Source organism: Heterocephalus glaber, unplaced genomic scaffold, assembly GCF_053883595.1.
Source record: "Heterocephalus glaber isolate CG9 unplaced genomic scaffold, H.glaber_assembly_v1.0 deba00001479, whole genome shotgun sequence".
Lineage (NCBI taxonomy): Eukaryota > Metazoa > Chordata > Mammalia > Rodentia > Bathyergidae > Heterocephalus > Heterocephalus glaber.
Window position 1 is genome coordinate 3,030,186 of NW_028258316.1, and position 20,595 is coordinate 3,050,780.

General features: G+C 58.6%; 1 long non-coding RNA gene across 1 annotated transcript; it reads left to right on the forward strand.

Annotated features, from left to right (window-relative positions):
• The first annotated feature begins 15,376 nt into the window (after positions 1-15,376).
• On the forward strand, positions 15,377-17,755 carry LOC147826030 (uncharacterized). The gene is made up of 3 exons (XR_015439780.1): positions 15,377-15,641; positions 16,599-16,810; positions 17,575-17,755. It is a non-coding gene; the product is annotated as an uncharacterized LOC147826030 (long non-coding RNA).
• Positions 17,756-20,595: the final 2,840 nt, after the last annotated feature.

Below are 20,595 nucleotides of genomic sequence, written 5' to 3' on the forward strand. Positions count from 1 at the left end.
TGACACCAGGTCCTCCCAGCACCCCACTCCCTCAGCTCCCCAGGGACCAGGGCCTGCCCTGAATAGGCCGCCCATGGGGCTCTGGGTCCTCCCGGCTGCAGCCAGCTGTCAGGAAGACCCTCCCGGACACAGTGGCCCCTTTGCCTGGAAATGAAGGGCGGGGAAGGACAGGCTTTGCCGTGCTGCTTGGAAACAGCTCTGCTCCAGTCTGGGGCTATGACTACGGAGCCCTGGGAGTGGCTTCTCTTCCTGTGGCTGAGACCCTGTTTTCTCTCCAACATCCTCTGTCTTTTCCAACCCACTGACTTGCTGCACAGAGTGGCCGCCAACGCTTTGAGGGGCTGGATTTTAATAGCTATTAAAATTTCAATGAGCGTCGCTCCAGTTAGCGAATTTCACCTCTGCAGAAACCCTGGCCTCCCTTCTGGTAAAAATAAATAAATAAAAACCTACTACGTTGTCCCTCGTGGCTCTGTAATCCAAACACTGTAAATTCCAAAGATTAAAGGGAGCCCGGCCCCCCAGCCAGGCGGCTATCTCTCCCTGGTGCTGGGAACCCGGCCTCTAATTACATTTCCTGTTTGCAACCGGTGAATAAAATATTTAGACAGCCTGAGCCGAATATTCCAGCCATAGCCTTGCCCGCAGCTGCAGTGCCCCTAAACAGGAAGGCACACAAACCAAAAAATAAAATAAAGCCAAATAAATGCAGATGTGTCTGGTTAAAAATTCATGAGCAGGAACCTCTGGTGCAATTGCTTTTGGTTAAGTAGTGAAGAGACCCCGTTAGCTACTGATGGATGATTTTCCAAGAAATCTCACTGGACATGAGGGCCAGCGGTGTCTCAACAGATACTCAGAATGGGGGTCCCCAAAGTGCCCCCAGAACCTAACAAAGTGGCTGACAAGTGCTGGGCACAGTGGAACCCCAAGACTCAGGGGTCCCCCAGCCAGCAGGACGCTGGGCAGCAACCGTGCAGGTGACCTCAGGGGAAGACTGACAGACAAGCCAGGCCTGGGTTCCTCTGCCTGTGACTGGGGCTGACAGCAAGAGGCACCCACACGGGTGTCACACACGGGGCTGGAGCCCCAGGGTGTCCTGGGGAGCTGGTGTTCATACAGCAGGACTGCCCCCCGAAGGGAAACGGGCCTGCGCAGGGTTCCTCTGCCCATCCAGGCTGTGGCAGTTTGGCCAAAATCCTGGAAGCCTCTCTCTATTCTGCAGAAGGAGGAGCCAGTGTGGGTCCCAGAGGGCAGAGCCAAACCCAGGCTCTGCCCTGCAGGGGCCCCCTGAGCCGTGCAGGAGTCTGCACCCTGACCCTGGCATCCCCGGGCACTCTGCAAACTGCCAAACCTGCTCCAAGATCTATGGCCCATGGGAGGGACACAGTGCACAGAGCCCGGCGGGGAGGCCTCACCAGAGACTGAGGGACAGTATCTGGGGGTCCCCGAGCCCCGGCCTCCTGCTGTGGACCCTCACGAAGCCCTCACTCACCTGACTCTTCCTCTCAGAGCTCCTGAGCTCACAGGCCTTGGAGACGGCCATGTGGGGCAGAGTCCCCTGTCCAGGCTGGTTCCCTTGGCAACAGTCACCAAGACCTCCCGGTCAGGGTGTCGCTGCAGCCTCTGCTAACTCCTCTCCAAGATGGGCACCATCCGAGGTCTTTGGGGGCTGTCTCAAGACTTAGGTGGACAGTGCCCTGGCAGGCACCCTGCAGCCATGGCTATCTCTGTCCCGTCACCTTATTGTCCTCTTCCCTGCCATGGACACAGGACGTGGGCTCAGCAACCACAGTTTCCCAGCATCCTCAAGAGCTGCACCTCTGTAGCAGGGGACAGGGTGACCCCCAGGCTGCTGGAGCAGAGGACAACTGTGACTCAAGGTCTCCACGTTCTCAGGGTCTAGGATACTCTTGTGTGGGTCAAAAAGGGGCCTCGTCCTCGGGCGTTAAGCCTGGACTGGCAAGTCGGGAGGTCCCACCAGCCAGCCTGTGACTCCCCTGGACTCTGGTGCCCACCTGGCCCTGTGTAGCCTCAGATGCTGACCGTGGCTCCGAGAGGTTGACCTTCACCTTGCTGCTCCAAGGACTGCATTGGCCGGAGAGCCCAGTGCAGGCTTTGAACCCAACTCCACATGCCCTTCATCAGTGATTTTGCAAAGCACCTGGGCTGCTGTGTGCTTGTTATGGTTTAGATCTAAAATGTGTCTTTTGTTCCAAGGTGGGGACTGGCAAGAAGAGGCAGGTTGCTGTGGAGTGACCTGGAAGGTGGATTCTTGTCCCCGGTTCCTCCTCTCGCTCTCTGCTTCCTGCCTGCCATGGGGTGAGCAGATTCCTCTACCACACCCGTCCTGCCTTAGACCCAACCGGCCATGGACTGAACCCCCCGAAATATGAGCCAAGCAACCCTGTCCTCCGTTAGGTTGCGGGTGTCAGGGGGTATTTTGTCTCAGTGACAGGAAAGTGACTAAGATGGCTCTGGGCACACTGGTCTGAGAACAAGCTCAGCTTACGGGGACATCGGGTCTCTTCCAATGTGGCCAAGGTCTGAGGCCAACTCAGTGCAGCCTGCCTGCCTCGGCCTGGCCTCTTCCAGAGGCCTTAGTGCTTTGAAGCACATGCCGGAAGTGATCCAAGGCCTCTTGAGAACCCGGAGAGATGCTGGGTGTGTGGAGAGCTGGCCACCAGCAGTCACTGCCACCCCAAGGGATGCTCTCGAAGGAGTCAGCCACAGGGCCACCCCGTCAGCTGGGGAAATGTCCAGGTTCATGGCTCTCTCACAGGCTTCCTCCTTCTGGAGGCTGTGACAGTGATGGCTGGAAGCCAAATGACGAGGTGAAGTGGGTCCTTGATGCTGCCCCCCTTCTGCCCCTAAATCTTCCCAGTGGCCAGTATAGAGGGGTCGGGTGCCAGGCACGGCAGCCAGCTGGGAACGGGGTGGGAAGGCCCCCCAAGCCCAGTGCCCACCTGGGTCATCTGCCATCTGCTGTGGCAGCTGGCCCCACCCAGATGGTGTCCTAGTGGGGACCGGATGGGAAGCAGGGGCCCTGGGTTCCCAGGGCATCTCCCAGGGCTGTGAGCCAGGGCTCCAACCAGCTGTGCTAATCTGGAGATGCACATCTCCCCCTGCAGAGCCTCGGTTCCCTATGACGGGGAGCAAACGAACCTGCAGTGGGGAGGGCCTTGGTGTGGCTCGGGGGCGGCTGCCTGGGCATGTGACCACACATAGGCGCCACTTCCGGTCACATGCCAGCCTGCATCACGTCATGGCTTACAGGGGGGCCTGTGGCCTCAGGGGCCCTCACCACCCAGAGGCAGATACCTCCGCTTCCAGGTGAGTAAACAGGCTCAGCAAGGTTGCAGGGCGAGGCTCAGGCCACGTTACACCTTGGGTCCAGCCCACATTGCCAGGCCTGGCCTGAGGGGTGGACCAAGCTGCTCCCCAAGATGGGGGAGCTCACACCTGCACACGCACACAAAATACACAAGGCACACCTGCATGCAGCGGGCTCTGCAGAGGGGCAGTGTTTCCTGTAACCCACCACCACTTTTGCAGTGTGTGAGCAAAACTTCTGCTTAGTGTCCTCTACCCAGCGGTGACAACCTCCCCAGGTCCTCCTGGGACGCAGGACAGGCAGGACACAGGTGGGAGGCAGCGCCATCTACTGGGCAGCAGGGCTGTCGTGGGACAGGACAGACCAGGACTGGTGGGGCAGCTGAGCAGCTGCCCTCAGAACAGCTGGAGGCCAGCGCTGTCTCTCTGAGCCAGGGTCCTGCAAAGCTGTTCTTTGGCACCTCGAGGAAGTCCATTCGCAGCGTGGCACCCAGAGCGGCCGTGCTGACAAGGACATCCTCCCGAGGGACGGTCACTCCCCGGCTGGTGGCCCAGGAACGCAGGGCTGTGGCAGCCAGGTGCCCCCAAACCAGCAGAGCTTGGGCACAGGCCCCATCTTCACCCCAAAGCCCAGTCCTGCGCTTCCTGGACTCTTCCTCACCCCTCTGTCAATTTAAGCCACCTTCCTGTAGTGCTGCTGGGGTCTCCGTTCCAGGGCCCAGCGATCAGCGGGAACCTCAGCGGTACTGGGGGGGAAGGAGAAAAGCAAAGCCCCCATCCAGGGGGCCAGCAGGAAGATGAGGGGTGGGGCCGCTGTCTGCTGTCAGCTCCCGAAACCTGGGGGGCTGTGCTGATGGTGACAAGACAGTGACACATCGCACGCAAGAGACAGCTGTCTGCCAGGAGCCTGCTCGGCGCCTGGGCCCCTCTTTGTCTGACACCCCACTCGGGCCCAGAGGGGTGATGCCCTTTCGCGCAGAGGAAGCTGAATTCGCTCTTTTTCCTCTTGGATCTGATCTCTACTGGGGGCCACATGGGACAGGCTGTTGTGTGTCACATGCTTAGTTAGGGCTTCTGCTCCGTACCCAGCCCCTGTGTGGTCCCAGAAGAGAGGAGGGCTGGATGTGGGCTCCCCACTGTCCCTCTGCAAGTCGTGGGGCTCAGGGACCGAGGGCCTGTGCATGTGTGTGCACGTCCACGTGTGCATTAGCACGCATAGTTGTACACACACATGTGCATCCTCATATGCCTGAATACATACGTGTGCATATGAGTACACTGTGGGCATTTGTGCACGTGTGTGCCTGTTTGTGCACATGAGTGTGAAGGCCTGAGCAGCCCCAAATGGGAAGGGGATGTTTGAGCCCATGAGGACCAGCATGCTCCCCACCCCGGGCCAGATTCAGGCCCCAGGTGAACATTGGACCCACAAACTCGGCTCCTGGGCCCAAGCTGGGCTTCAGGCTCAGGGCCAGCTAGGCCCATGTGCCTTGCCAGGGACCCTACCCTGAGCCAGACACCCAGGCCACGTGGGCATCGAGTCTGCTTGGGAAGCTGTTCTGGCCTCTCCCGGCAACTGGCTCTTGTGCTCAGCCCTCTCCTGCAGGCAGCGCACTCTCTCATGCCATGGTACCCTTCCCACTGGCCTCTAGACACCTTCAGCCTTCTACCATCAGAAAGAGAAAAATCTCCTGTACTCCGAAATCACCTTCTGCTCCTGCCCCTTCCCCTTCCCTGTGAGCAATCCGACAGTGTTACAGGGAAAACAGCCGCCAGTCCTGTTCCGGGTCCCCTCGGGCTTCCGGGGCTGCCGTCTTCCTCGTGGTGGCAGGAAGAGGGGGCCTGGCACTTCCTGTGGCAGTGCTGACACCCAGCAAGTGCAGGTGGCTCCAGATTCTGGTGCCACGGCCCGGGTGCTTCCCTGAGGTCCCCACTGCCCAAAGGCGGCCTTGGTGGCTGGCATGATGCCCGAGGCTCCTTTGCTCCTTCACCATGACTTACAGGGATGATGTCTGAGGCGGATCTGAGCTTGCATTCTAGAACATGCCCAGCATGGGTTGTGTAAATAAAACTAAAACGAAGAAAAAATTGGAAGAGCTGGCAGCACCCACTCTCCCAGTTTCTGACCGCCCACCAGCTCTGCAGCCCACTCCAACCTGGCATCCAGACCCAAAGTGCTCCCACCGCTGCAGCGCCCCTCTCCGGGACCACCGCAGCCAGGGGGCATCCTGCCCAAGCCCCCGCGGGCCCAGCACAGCCCCGGCCGCTCCTGGGAGCAGCAGCTCCGCTGTGGGCCTGACGGCCCAGCTGGGACCAGACATGCCAGGAAGCCAGCGTCAAGGAGGAGAGAGGGCAGCGGGCTCAGAGGTCTCAGCCCAGGGTCCCCGGGCTTGCTTTGGTCTGGGCAAGGGGACACTGTGGCCTGGAGCGTGGCGGGGGACAGAGTGAGAGACAGACAGACAGACAGACAGGGAAAGGAAAGGGAGTGGAGACAGAGAGCACCCTTCACTGACTGCTGCCCACGGCCCATGACCCACTTCCTCCAACCACGTCCACTCCTAGAGCCCCCAGGGCCCATTAGGCCAACCACTCAGCAGCGGATTAATCCAAACAAGGTCAGAGCCCCGGCGGGCCTCACCTCCAGAGCCCCGCCTCTGGACACTGCTAGGCCGGGGACCCCGCCGTTAGCATGCGGGCTCATTGCAGACAGGCTGGCACTCGGGGTCCCGGCCCTCCTCCCCCGCTGGCTTGTCACCCCTGGCCTCAGCCCCCACCCCATGCTGTCCTCGAGGACAGAGCCAGGACGCCCCGAGCCTCCTGCACACACCTCACAGGGCCAGCACCTCCATGTCTGTGCCCAGTCACCCCGCGCCCCCCACGCAGTGCTACCACTGCCTGGGTCCTCCCCTCCCCGCCACCCTGGAGGGGACCCGGACCTTACAATCAGCTGGATGCTCCTGGCACGGGTGGGGGTGAACATCTGCGCCCCCCGCAGCACCCTGAACAGTGCCTGGCCGCTGGTGGAGGGGTCCCCTCCCCACCCACGGGGTGCTCTGTACTGGACAAGACAAGGCAGAGAAGGCAGCCCGGAGGCTCGGACCCCAGGGCAGGAATGCGCTGCCTGCTTATGCGCCCTAGGCCACGCCTCCCTCCACAGTCCCAGCACCCCAGGGCCAGGGAGCCCCAATTCCGGCTACAGGGAGGGGCGGACAGGGGAGGGCAGCACCCAGAAATCTTGAATCTTGCTCAGTGTGCTGAACCTTCCACTGTCTTCTTTGTTGAGTTTTTCTTTTTTCTTTTTTTTTTGGCAGCACTGGGGATTGAACCCAGGGCCTGCCTTTGCACTGAGCTATATTCCCAAGCCTTTTCTTAATTTTTTATCTAGACACAGGATCTTGCTAATTTGCTAAGTTGGCCAGGCTGAGTTCAAACTCATGATCCTCCTGCCTCAGCCTCCTAGAGTGCTGGGATTCCAGGTGTGTGCCACCACACCTGGCTACTGAGTTACTTTTTATCACCCTTCATCCTTCTACAATGTCTGCTCCATATGGGCAAGCAGTTGGGGTCTTGTACCAAGTAGACAATCAATGTTTGTTGAATGACTGAAGGAAAGATGGAAAGGAAGCTCAAAGACAACCCTCTCCTGTGCTTGGTGAGACAAGATGGGGCTCTGTGGGGTGAGCCCTCGAATCTCCCCTTCTCCAAGCATGACCAGAGTCTGCTGAGTTCCAGGGTGGGGACCTCTAGGAACTGTAAGCCAAATAAACCTTTCCCCGTTTTAACTTTTAGTGCTGGGTATTTTGTCTCAGCAGTGACAGAAAAGTAACTAACACACAGGGCCTTCTGCCCTGTAGGGACAGGACAAGCCCTGCATCCCTCCCTGCAGGGCCTGCTGCCCGGTAGCATTTCTGTTGATTTCTGCCTCACACCAGCTCAGCCAGGCCTTCCCCACCAGCCTGCTCCAGCCTGGGTCTGGGCCTAACGCTTTTCAGATGCTTGGTGCGGCCGCCAAGCTGGGTTTCAGGAGGGCCCAAGGTCCAAGCCCAGGGACACCAAGAAGCAGGGCTCCAGTGTGGGCTCCTGCCTCAGTGTGCTAGGCCCCCAGAGCCCTAGCAATGAGTTTTGCAAAGTCCCACTTGACCTACACAACCATATTGCTTGGCAGAGCATCCCAGCGTAATCTTAGAGAAGACACCCAGGGGAATTGGGAGACTGGCCCAGGTCACAGGGGGCTGGGGGGGGCGGAGCTGGGCTTTTCTAGGCTCCCCAGGGACCACTCTGAAGGTGGTCTTGCCCACAGCCGCTTTTCCTGACAAGGAAAGGGGTGGGAGAGCCACCAGCCACTCCCACCCTCATCAGCTCAGGGTGCGTGGGCTGGTGTTCCTGCAGCTGTGGAGAGCAGAGCTGGGAGCAGCAGAGTGCTGGGAGCTGTCTCTTCTGCATGGTGTGTCAGCCCAAACATTCAGGGCGATGGCAAAAGGACCAGCTGTGCCTACCACCCCTGCAGGCAACAGCCAGGGTCAGGCTTCCCAGGGCTCAGCCTGAAGCCAGGGCCAGGCCAGTCTGGGCCTGGGATAAGGACTTAGCCTAGAAATCAGGGCTCAACCAGGAGGGGGGATCAGGTCTCAGCTAGAGGTGGGAGCTGGGCTCAGCCTGGAGGAGGGGTCAGCACTCTATCTAGCCTTGGGGTACAAAGCAAGAGCCCCAGCTGGCCAAGCAGAGGAGGCCTTTCAAAAACAGCGGAGGCCATCAACCCACATGACCCTCTGCTGTGCTGAGAACAGAAGATATTTCCGACAGTTGCCCGATGCGATTCCCCCATAAAGCCATAAAGCAGAAACTGACTTTGAAATGGCCCTTTCTCCGCCTGTATCTTTGGACATAAATTTAAATAAAATGGCAATTTAAATGCCTGTGACACCAAGGAGGTGGCATGGGGCTGTCTCTGCGGGCTGCGTGGGGAGACAGATGCAGCCCTAAAGCGTCTTCCTGAGCCACACGGGCGCAGGTCGGCACTGGGGCAGCAGAGGGGAGGGCCAGCTGCCCTTGCAGATGGGAGGATGCCACCTTCCCTGGGGCCCCCAGCTGTCACCTTAGAACAAGGGCTTTAGTGATTCAGCCTCGGCCCTCACCTCTGGGAAAACAGGGCCATATATAATGTCCATTTGGTACACGCTCCATGCGACTTGCAGGGCCAGATGCCGGCACCTGTAAACTCTCATAAATGCCCTGCAGCCCCTACTGCCATGGCAGGAGCCCACGGGGAGCCGTAATAGGCTGATATGACTTAGGCCAGGGCAGCGGCAGCTCTCAAACCAGCGTGAGCCTCTACTGTCCACCCCAGGCCAAACCCGGTTCTGATCCAGCAGAACGTGAATTTCCAGCAAGCACAGGAGCTGCTGAGGCTGCTGCTCCAGGGACCTCACAGCGAGACCCCCAGGCTGAAGCAAGCTTACCAGGCCACGTGACCACACACAGGAGCAGAGGGCGGGGAGGAAGCAGGAGGAATGCAGGGGTCTCCGTGAGATCCATGTAGGAGGTGGCCGTGGTCTGCCTGCTGTGTGTCAGGCTTGTCTGCTCCAGCCCCTCAGAACACCTGGGGACACCTCCCAGCGTCACTCACCTGGCCCTGAGCTCCCCCTGGCCTCAGTCCTGCATGTCCCCCTGGGACCAGGCAGGGCACCCCCAGGGACGCTGCCCATGTTCCTCAAGAACCTCCCAGTCACTCCCCACATGGGCTCCTGGGCCATCCAAACCCTAGTCCTCCCTTCCCACTCCCACACTCCGGTATCCGGTGTGTGCACCAGGTCCTGGGGTCCTCAGTCCGGCCTGGGGACAGGCCACTGTGCCAAGCTGCTTCCTTCAGACAGCCCAGCCCTGGCTCCGTCTCCAGGGCATGGCCACTGGGCCACTGGGATGGGCATTGGTAGCTTATGGGTGGCCTTTGCCAAGCTCTGCAGCCTGGCACCACCTTTTCTGAGCAAAGAAGGTGGAGGCATGATGGCTCCCGGAGGGGACCCCAGCCCGCCAAAAGGGAGTGGGGGAGGGCGGTCTAGCGGCATCTGTGAGAATGAGGTGATAAGCAGAAAGCCCAGGAGCTGGCTGCAGGGACAGGCGTGAGCGGGCACCTGACAGACCAAAGAGGAGTCGGAGGGTGCAGAGCTTCAGGCCCCTGGGGACAACATTCACAGGAGCGTGCTGGGGGCGGGGTGTGTGCACGGGAGTGTGCCTACGGGGGTGTGGTAACGGTGTGCGTCCCCAGGTGTAGAAGGGAAGGGCCTGGGACTGGTGCTTGGCCCCCCCCCCCATCACAGATAAAAGACCGTCTGAGCCAAGAACCTAGGCTGCGGCCAGAGTGAGGGGCAGGGACTGGATGCAGGCTGACGCGGAGCCAAGCAGTGGGGCAAGGCCGCCCGGCCCGGTGTCCAGCGCTCAGTAGCTGGGGTCCCTCAGGGCGGAGCCACGGCTATACACACTCAGATGCTGGGGGCAGAACTCAGCGGGGAGCTGGCACGCAAAGCGAAGCCACAAGGTGACGTGGATGCACGCAGGATGGGGAATTTCCAGGGAGCCAGCGACTTGCAGCTGAAGGTCAGCCCAGGCCCTCTCGGTCACCCCACCCCTGTCCCCCAGCACCACCATGTCCTCTTCCTGACCCGAGGCTGCCTCCTTCTCCCCTCTCTGTCCCCACCCTGCAGGGCCCCTTCCCTGGTGACCAGGGTGACGCTGGGTGGCAGACAGGCCTCGATGGCTTAACGGAGAGGACACAAAGCCACAACTGCACTTTCCAAAGCCCCAGGGAGCAGAGGCTGGCCTGCGATGTCAGGAGGGAAGGCCTCCAACACCTCAGCGACAGGCACAGGGGCCAAGTGGAAGGGCTTCCCAGGGCCAGAGGAGGAAACAGCAACAACCGGGAATACAAAGAAACATCCCCATGCACGCTGTGTACACAAGCAACTGAATGCGTAATTAAGTGAGGGAGAAGGAGGTCTTCCTGAGAAGAACCCTAATTAATAACTGTAGGCCTGAAGGAGATGAAATATCGCTGGTAGAACACCGCAGAAATCATCGCTGCCAGCAACATCCACCGATGGGTGCTCAAATTAATGAAGGCAAGGTTGAGGAGGAGCAGGGTATTTGCATAGTCCTGATGCATCGCCCTCCAGGTATTTATCAATTTCAAAGAGAAAAATAGTAACTTTCCACAAGAGAAAGGAAGCAGATGCCAGCCTACTCCACCATCCAGGCTGGTGTCACCGCAGACCCGTCCCGCCTGTGCCTCCAAGTTTGCTCTTCTTTCAGTTCCTGCCCAAGTGCATCCTCTCCTGTATGCAGGCAAAGCCCACTGATCAGCCTCAACCAAGGGACCTCCTGTGACCTACAGGCCCGCACTGTCCTGGAGAAAGGGGCAAGGGACGAATGAGATGCCACAGGTGGAGGTGAGGGACGCCATGCCAAACTTCAGAGTGGCATCTGGATGCGGGGAGTGGGGCTGAAATCCAACTGCAACCTGGTGACACCTTGGTCCGGTTCCTAAGCGCTGGTGGACTACACAGGGCACTGACATCAGAGCGGGTGGGTGGAGGGTACACGGGAGATCTCTGCCCTATGTGCAACTTCTATTTCTACTCTGAAATCAACTCAAGTTAAAAAGACGTCTTCCCTAGGTACAATAGTGCCTGTCATCCCAACATTCTGGGAGGCTGAGGCAGGAGGATTGCAAGTTCAAGCTGAGCCAAAGGAACTCATCCACTTAGCAAGACCCTGGCTCAAAATAAAAAACTTAAGAAAAGGGCTGGGCATACAGGTGGGGATCCTAGGAAGCCTTGATGCCCTTCCCTCCCTCAAGCAGCATGGAGAGATATCCCCTGGAGGAAGCAGAGAAGCAAAAAGAACCCTCTTCACACGTACTCTCCCAAGTGGCCCATGGGAAGGCCCTTAAATGCCCCCAAAAGCCAAACCTCAGGGCCGGCACTTGCTTTGAGGAGAAGCAGGGGGTGGTCCGAGGTTATGGACCACATCCAGCCCTGCCCAGACCTCAACGCCCTGCCTTTGAAGGGTCGTGCCTGTTCCCAGTTCAGAGGGTGACACCCAGGGAGTTGGGGGAGAGCCCCTGGGTGGCCCCCACCTGTCACCTTAGGGTGGTGCGAGCAGCCAGGAGAACCCAGCAGGCCTTGCTCAGAGAGTGTTTGAAATGAGAAGACGTGGTTGGGGAGATGCTGGTGAGACAGCAGATTTATTTGATGCATGCTGTCCAGTGTCCCTCGGCCACCAGAGTGTCCTTTGAAGACAGGAGTATAGGACGGTGGCCAGGAGCAGCTTCTGTCTGTACGAGATCCAGGTGAGACAGAGCATCCGGTTGTCATGCTGGGCTGCTTTGGTCAATGGTCAGCTGCTCCCGGTCCTGATGCCATTGTCCCTGGGAGCCACCTCTCTCCATGTCCGCAGCTTCTGCCCAGCAGCAGCATCTGGCTCTGCACACGACGGCCCTCTAAGGACCATGGCTGCGGTGGACAGGTCAATGGCAGGCAGTGCTATAGCACCAGGCCAACTCATAGCCGCTGGCAAGTCCCCTGGTGGATCACGGGAAACAAATATGGCAGACTTACGAATGAAAAATAAATAATCACCCACTCAAGCGATTCTACCATCCACTGTCTCCCCTGCTACCCAAACCTGTGTCAAAATTTCTACCCAGAAATTTCTTCTAAAGAACTTCCCGTTTGCTTCCCAGCCAGCTCGGGGGAATTCAGTCAAGGGAAAACATCAACAGCAAAAAGAGAAATCTGAAAAAGCCCCAAGGGCCCCCTCCTTGTGCTCAGACCGGAAGAGCCCTCCCAGCCTCCCAGGGACAGAGAAACACCCCAAATGCTGCGCCTCCTGCCCCACGCCCCAGACCTCGGAACTAAACCCCCTTAACGAGCAATCGCAGGCTCAAGTCATTTTCATCCAATCAAAGCCCCAGCAGGAGGCAGCGTGCCCACCGCCTGGCTTCACACTGTGAAGTAGATTAATAAACCATTATGATAAGCAGGCTGATTATTAGCACGAGAGCGAGGCTCCAAAGCTAATTGAAGCCATCCAGCAAAATGCCAGCACCTTCTTTGGGTATGAAATACTAATTGCAGCCAAGCTGGGACTGGAAGGTAGATGTAGCTTGGAACCTTTTCTTCTATGGCCAAAAGTCATTGGGGCCCCTCTCTGGAGGGGAAGCCAGGGCCACTGCTCACAGGCACCTGCACTGTCATCCACCTCAGGAGAGGGGAGAGTCCTGTGACTGCAGGCTCCGCTGGGGCAGGGAGTGGTTTGAGGTCTGGTGGGATTCAGGCCACCTTTCTATACGGATATCAGCTTCATTCTTTCAGAGACTTGGAACCTACCTGGAAGTGCACTGGTCCGCAGCCTGGACAAGCCCTCCAGACCCCAGAGCAACCCCGGGCCACCGCACCCTTCTCCCTGTGTGCCAGCTGCAGCTCAAGGGTCCCTCCTCCAGCCCAGGTCTGGTGGACCATCCTTCAGAGGCTGGCGCTGTACTGGTCGCTCCTCTTCACCAAACTAGAAGCTCCGTGGAGACCAGGAGCCTGTCTTCCTTGGGCGAGAGTGACCAGGTGAGGAGGACCCCAGGTGAGTCCAGCCTTCTGGGTGGACACGCACCTGTCCTCCCTCTGGCCTCGCTTCCTGCCTAGCATAGGGTGACTCGAGCAGGTGGGGGGACGTGCGGAAACTTCCAGCTCAGAGCAGGTGGCCAGAGCTGGGATTTTCATTCTCAGCATTAATTCTCAGCAGAGCCTACATGGACCCCTGGATGTAGGAGCCACCACCCCACCAGTCCAAAGGAAGCTGGACTTCCAGGCCAGGGAAGGGAGACCAGGTTCCTGTGCCAGAGAAAGGCTGGCTGAGGGCCATGCTTCACCAGAGAGGACAGGCGGAGGGTCCCAGGCCCCTAGGACTGTGGAACTAGAGGAAGCAGCCCGATTGCCCCGCGCTGCTGGACACAGGGCACCCCCAAAGGGACGAGTGCAGGCTCTGAGTCCACCCCATGTGATGAAGATGAGTGGCCTCTTCTCATATTGTCATAGCAACCACACTTTTAAGAAGTACCAACCCTCCGTGGTGTGTTAGATTTTGTGAGACTGATGTCAATTCCTGAACCACCACCCCTAACACCCAAGGCCATGGCAGTTTCTAGTTACGGTGAGTTAGATTCCTCGGGTCTGATAGGCCTTTCGAAGCCTGCTGTGACAGCCTGGAATGGGTGAGTGTCCTCCCAAGGTTCCGTCCGACCCTGCTGTGATGCCGACTGCGTCTGCCCCCTCTGTCCCCGATGCAGATGTCCCCACCAGACAGACTGTCCCACTCCACCGAGACCAGCCCACCCTACGCGAGAGGCCAAGGCGCCTCTCTCACCTCTGTGTGGGAGTGGAGCAGCCTGCAAAGGGCCTGTGTGGCCGCACCTACTGACCACCTCCCCAGTCCCCAGGGCACCTCCAGCAGGGCCCGAGGAAACAGGAAGCAGGAACCGGGGACACAGCTGCCAAATGCTTTGTCCCTCAGCACAAACATCCAGAGTGGCTCAGCCACAGGAACAGCGACCCAGAGGGGCTGGGGCGGGGAGGGAGGCGGGGTGAGCGCTGAGAGCCTGGGCCCCCCTGGGAGGTGACTGCACAGCGCTGTGCATGCACTAAAAGTCTCCCAACTGCATACTTCAAGTGGATGCATTGCGTGTCCAGTGAGTCATATCTCAATAAAGCTTTTGTGGAAAGACCGCTCCACAATAATAATATGTTTATTCTGAAATACACACACACACACACACACACACACACACACACACACCCTCATCCCGACCACCGCTGGGAATTTAGCCTAAGGAGATAATTGAATGTGTACACAGACATGTGAATATTCTAGAAACACACACACTTTATTTTTACATTTTTATTTCTATTAGTGCGTGGGTGCAGCAGGCGATGTCCACACCCTTGGCTGGGGTTGGTGCACACTCAGGACCCATTCTGAGTCTTTGCTTGTCCCTTCCCCTTTCCTGCCTCCCCTCCCTCCACCTCTTCATGCCCTTTCCTTCCTCCCTGTTTCCTATTACTTTGCTGTTTAATTTGTTTATGCTCTGAGCTTCTCCCATAAGTGAAACCATGCGATATTTGAGCTTGTGCGTGTGTGAACACTGCAGCTGTCCAGCTAGAGGCCTGAGTAAACCCTATGTGCTTGCAGCCCACACTGCCCCAGGGTAACAACACGGGGTGGACGCGCATTTGGGATGTGTCCGAGTGCTCCCAGTAAATTGTGGAGTGAGGCTGATGGGATACAAACAGCGCCGTGGATATTGCGCGGTGACAGGTGCCTCGTGTTCAAGAGGAATCGTCCGCATTTTATAAAGGGGGAGGGCTTGGGGGTGGTGGGATGGGGCATTCTCCTCCCATCTCCTGTCCTTGGCTCTCAGGGTTGTCTGTGCGCCTCGCGTGGCCTGTCCTTTGCATACTAAACCATCACCGGTTACTCTGGGGAGATGCAGAGAATGTGCAGCACCAAGTGGGCAGCCTGGTCTGGACAGGGAATGCCATGGAGTGGACAGGCTCCGCTCAGGGCCTCTTCGCTCTGCCAACTGTCGGTGCTGAACCCTGCCTCCGGGAGCCCAGCCGTGGGCATGGGGGGTCAGCGAGTCATGCTGTCTCCAGGGACACGGCCGGAGGTCGCTGCTGGGCCTGCTCCCGTGGCCTGCACATTATTTCCTGCTAATCAGTGTCACTTGGCCCCGAGGGACACTGGTCCCGTGTGCCACCAGCTGCTCGGAGGAGCCGCACCCGTTCCGGGCACGCTTGGCTGGGCTTGGTGAGGCAGGGCGTAAGCGGAGCTGACAGTCCCATCTGTCTCCTTCTGAGCAGTGAGTGCTCCTGGCAGGCAGGGATCCTGCAACCTCGGGCCAGCCAGGGAGGGTGGGCAGCGGCCAGGCGGGCTTCTGCCATGGTCCTGCCTGGGGAGGGAGGCCGAGAACAGGACCTGGGCCGGATGCCAATCCGGATGGGCACAGAGGTCAGGTGCAGAGGGACAGTGTCAGCAGCCCCAGGGAGAGCCGCTGCCTCTGAGAGGAGCAGGGCTCTCACAGGAAGCGCATTACCTCCAGCCCGGTACAGACGGGGTGCCCGGGCCAGTGAGTTCCTACTGCCCGCCCGGGGTGCTGTGCTCTCGGCTGAACGCCCAGAGACACGCTTGGCCTCCTGTGGGAGGCGGCTGTGTGCCCACCAGGGAGGCAGAGGGCGGAGGGCCCTGGAAGGTCCCAGAATGGGCAGCAGGTGAGGCTGGAAGGGCTGGGTCTGGCCTGGAGAACAGGCGGGTGCGGGCCACCCACCAGCACGAGGGGCCTGCCACTTGGGTCCCCAGGGAAGAGACTCTGGGGGGGACAGGGTCCTATGCAGGTCCTGGGAAGGGCCTGGGGGGCTTTCTGGGAGAACCACGGAGGGCAGCAAGGGGGAGGGCTTGGGTCACTGCAGCCTCAGCCAGCAGCCAAGCCGCCTGGGGGGCTGGGAGAGAACTAGCAGGGCCCGAGGCACCCCCATCCTGCTCAGAGAGGCTGCAAGGCCAGCTCTCCAGGGTCCTGTCTACCTCGAGGCCCAAGGCAGACCTCTGGTCTCCCGCCTTCCTGCTGCGGGCCTCTTCCCAGGGCAGGAGTCTGCAGAGGAGCCCTGCGGGCACCCAAGGACACGTTCACTGCAGGAGTCGCAGTGGCCAACCCTAGGGCTCCCCGCCTCTCCCTGCTCACAGTCCGGACCTGGCGCTTTTTGAAGTGAGGAGTAGAGTCAGTGTCCCCAACTTCCCAGCCCAGAGCAGCCACTGCAACTTGGAAGGGAGGGCTTCCTGGAGCCGTCTGCAGGGAGGGTTCCCTCAGGAGCACGGGGCTGCACCGGCTTCACCAGCAGCAGCCCGTCCTCTGGGCCCATGGGCGGTCAGCTTTTCCAAGAACACCACGTGGTCACACCTGGGGGAGGTGGCCCTCCAGGGGCAGGGGACGGAGCGCTGGACTGCACGGCAGTTCCGGTGGGGCCTACAGCTAATGCATCAAGCCCTGGGCCTTGCTTCCTTGGCCTGGAAGCGGGGCTGCCATGGCTCTGCCAGCTCCCAGCCGGAAGTGTCTGCTAAATGGCAAAGCCCCAGGAGCCTCCAGAGGGCAAGAGGGAGCCGGGGCCCCAGACCTCAAGACGTCCAGCTGCCATTGCTTCTTGCCTCAGTCAATAGCTGTTTCTCTCCTCCAGATTACTTTTTCCCCCAGAAGCCATCAGAGGCCTCTGCTGCCGATCAGCTATGACACTTGAAAGAAATGCTATTGGAGTTTCCGACTCTGGAGGGCTGTTGGGTGTGCTGTTTGCTAAGTCGTCTCTGCGATGCCCACAGAGGGGCCAGGAGAGAACAGAACTAATGGACCACGGCAAAGCTCAGCTTCGGCCAGGTGCAGCTGCCACAGCAGGTATGAGCCCCGGAATCCCAGCCCTGCCAGGGCCTTCACACTCCAGCGGGAGTGGGGACCACGCTTGCTCAGCCCCGGGTCCCCACACGATTGGCGCTGTGTGTGTGCCAGGCCATGCCCGTGCCCGGGTACAGGTCTGCTGAGAGGGTGGAGACCAATGTCCTGCCCTCTCAGAGCAGGGGAGGGAACTGACGTCAGAGGAGCTCAAAGAAAAAGAATTAAGGGGACAGAAACAGCACTGAGGCCTCAGTAGGCCATGGCTCTGGCCAGGGGGTGCAGAGCCGCCTCCAGGAGGCCCTGAGGTAGCCCTGAAGTGCTGGTTACACTACGCTGGTTCAGCGTTGGTGCAGCTTTCGGGTGGATGCACCATCCCCAGGTGGACATGCAGCCTGCAGCACAGGTGGTGCGATCCCCGCATCAGAGCCCAAGGACCTCTGTCCTTCCAGGAGGATGCACTTCCCTAGGGGCCGGGGCATGCTCCCGGCTGTGCCTGCTGCAGTGACACCCAAATGTAATTAAGAGAACGAACTTGGTGATGACCTTCTAATCACCGGGTGCTCTAGTGGGCAGCACCTGCTCATTTCTGCTAATTGGAGGGAGCCCCTGCCAGGCACAGAAGCGGGCAGCCTCTCCTCCATTCCCCAGCAGCCCTAGCCCCTGCCTGCTTCCTCCAGTGGGTCTGGGGCAGAGTGAATTGGCTTCTCCAGGAGGCTCCTCAAGCACAGGTTCTGGATGGACGAGGTGCCCTCCGTCACTGTTTCCAGGGACAACTCAGAGGGCGCACGCGTGTCCCAGCGCTGAGCCACGCATGGCCTCGTGAGCCTCAGTGACTTCATCTGTAAAATGGAGAAACCCTGCCGGCTTCCTTGTGAGGGAGGAGAAAGGGACGAGAGACACAGGCAAGGTCAGTAATGTGATTCCATTCTGCACCCACCCTAGACAAAGGCGGACGGGAGGGAGGGGCGGAGGGAAGGGGTGAATTGGGGAGGGTGGGAGGGCACTGGCAGCCGTCTGGGACCCTCTGCTGCTGGTCCAAGGCCCAGATCACCAGCGGTTACCAGGGCTGAGGGGGTCTGCCTCCCTCCGCAGGAGTGTGCACACCCCCGACTCCACATCAGTTAGGCCAGTGAACTGCAGCCTATTTGGACTGAGGGTTTTTTAAAACTTGAAATGAGAAATTAAGGATAAGTTAAAAGGTAGAGGAGCAGAAGTCTGAAGGACCCGGGGAGCCTCGGTGCCTGGCTCTGGGCAGAGGCCTCAGTTAGCTGCAGGTGCACAGGCCCCAGGGGACACTGGTTTCTCCTCCACCAACAGGCAGAAGCCCAGCCTCAGGTGGTCTCTGTTCTGGGGGTTCAGGGGCCCCAGGCCCGGCTCTACCTGGAATAAAGCTGGCCTCTGCCTGGCTTCTGAGCCTCAGGGTGTTCAGATCTAAGCAGCTTCCAGCCCTCCCAGTCCTACACTGGAAACCATGAGACACCTGGACGATGACATAGGACAGAGTCCAGCTGACCTTGGCGATGGCCTCTTATCTACAACACCACAGGCACAACAGGTATGAAAAGACCAATACCTTGAACTTCATTAAAATTAACAACTTCTGTTCTGTGAAAGTTACTGTGAAGTGAAGGAAAAGACAAGCTGCAGACTGGGGGAATATTTACAGAACATATAGCTGCTAAATGGATGCTGTCTACTCTAAACAAAGAACTCCTAAAACTCAATACTAAGAAAAACACCACCCCGGTTAAAAACGGACAAAAGACCTGAACAGCCACCTCACAGGGAAGGATGCAGATGGAAACTAATCCTCAAAAGACTCTCTAAGTCAAACGTTATCAGGGATCTGCAAACTGATACACACAAATGCACACACATATGGATACATGTGGGCATGCACATGCACACACCGGCACATGTATAAACATGGATGCACACATGCGGACACATGTGTATGCATGGATACACACATAGTGACTACATGCACAATACATGCATACACACTGATACACACACTAACGCATACACCATGGCACATGCATGCGCACTGGTACACACATGATACGCACGTGCACACCAATACACATACATACTCACTGATACACATATAGACGGGTGAGCACATACATACATGCACACACAGATACACACTGACGTACGTGTACAGACTGATAAATACAACACTGGTACACACTGACATACCCGTGCACATGGACACTTGCATACACAGCTACACTCATGCACACCAATATGCACTTCCACACCACACGTGCCCGGGTCCCAGGCAGTGCCACGTGCTGATTGGCGTGGAGCACAGAATACCCCCCTCACTGCCCGCGGGTGCGTGATGGGGTGAGGCAGCTCTTCACAAAACTACACACCCTCTTTCCACGTGATCCAGCCATTGCGCTCCTTGGTACTTGGTACGTTCCAAACCCATTGAAAACTTCTCTCCACCCAGAATCCTGGACAGAGCGGCAGCTGTATCTGTTATTGCCCAAACTGGAAGAAACACAGTGTCCTTCAGCAAAGGATAAACCGCTCCATCAGCAATGAAAAGATCAGCCTTGTAAGGGCTGGGGCTGGGGAGCGATCCTGAGGGAGCACGGAGGACCTGGGGGCCCTCAATGGGGAACACACTCTGTACCTTTACCTGGACCCATCCCTTGTGTGATGCAACGAGCTAGCTGCATTCAATTCCGCCTCATTTTTCTGTAAACCCCAAACTGCTCCCCCATTAATGTAAATTCAAAAAGGGAAGCCAGAGAGTGACATTCGGACAGCCGGACCCTTCCCAATGGTCCTCGCAGTGGAGGGCAGCCCGGCTTGCTCCGGGCCAAGGTCACCTCTGCCACAGCGGGCTGCTTTCGTCTGTTTTCGGTGCTATCACAAAATACCCAGCACTGGGTGATTAGTAAGGAAAGGATGCTTATTATTATATGTGCTGCCGAAGCAAGCACAGGAAAGGATACTTATTGAGCTCACAGTTCTGGGGTCTGAGAGCGTGGCTAGCGCTGACTTTTGGTGAGGGCTTCGCAGTGGGCGGGAGTGTGGGGGAGCAGCCAGTGGGGCAGTGTGGAAGGCGCCAGAGCACCGTGCTCACCTGGCTTCACAACAAGCTTCCTGGAGTGACTGATCCAGTCCCCCAAGACCCAACTCACTGCCTCGGGCCTCACCCACACTCGAGGGGACGGGGCTCCATTCACAGCGGAACCGCCTGATCCCAAGTCTTCATCACCTGCCAACACCATCGTACCAGCAACCAAATTTCCACATGGGTTTGCGTGGGGACAACCGCATCCAAGTCATAGCGTGGGCGGCTCTGTCCAGGGCCACAGAGGGGCAGGGAGATCCAGCAGTACTACCCCCGCCACACAGGGCTCCAGCCCTGGGGCTCACGTACATCTCCACTTGCTCATAATGCCCAGGCCCTCATGCCACCACTGGGCTCCTTCCCTCCTCAGTCCCTCTCTTTGTCTGGAAAGAAAGCAAACTGCAGACTCCATTCCTGCCAGCCCTGCACAGCCCCTAATCAGCACTGCTGGGACTGGCCTGGCGGGGTTTCCTGGGGTTCTCATCCCCATGGAAATCATGGCAGAAGAGCGGCCCGGGGCACTGTAGCAGGGCTACCTCATGCCAGGCAGGAGCCTCTTACACAGAGGGACACACAGGGAAGCATGTGTGACACAGGCAGCCTGCAGCAGGGGACCCTCCTCATTTCCCTGGGTGCACAGGAGCATGAACACTGTATGGGGCAGTGGGGCCAGGACCCGATCGATGGCCAGGAA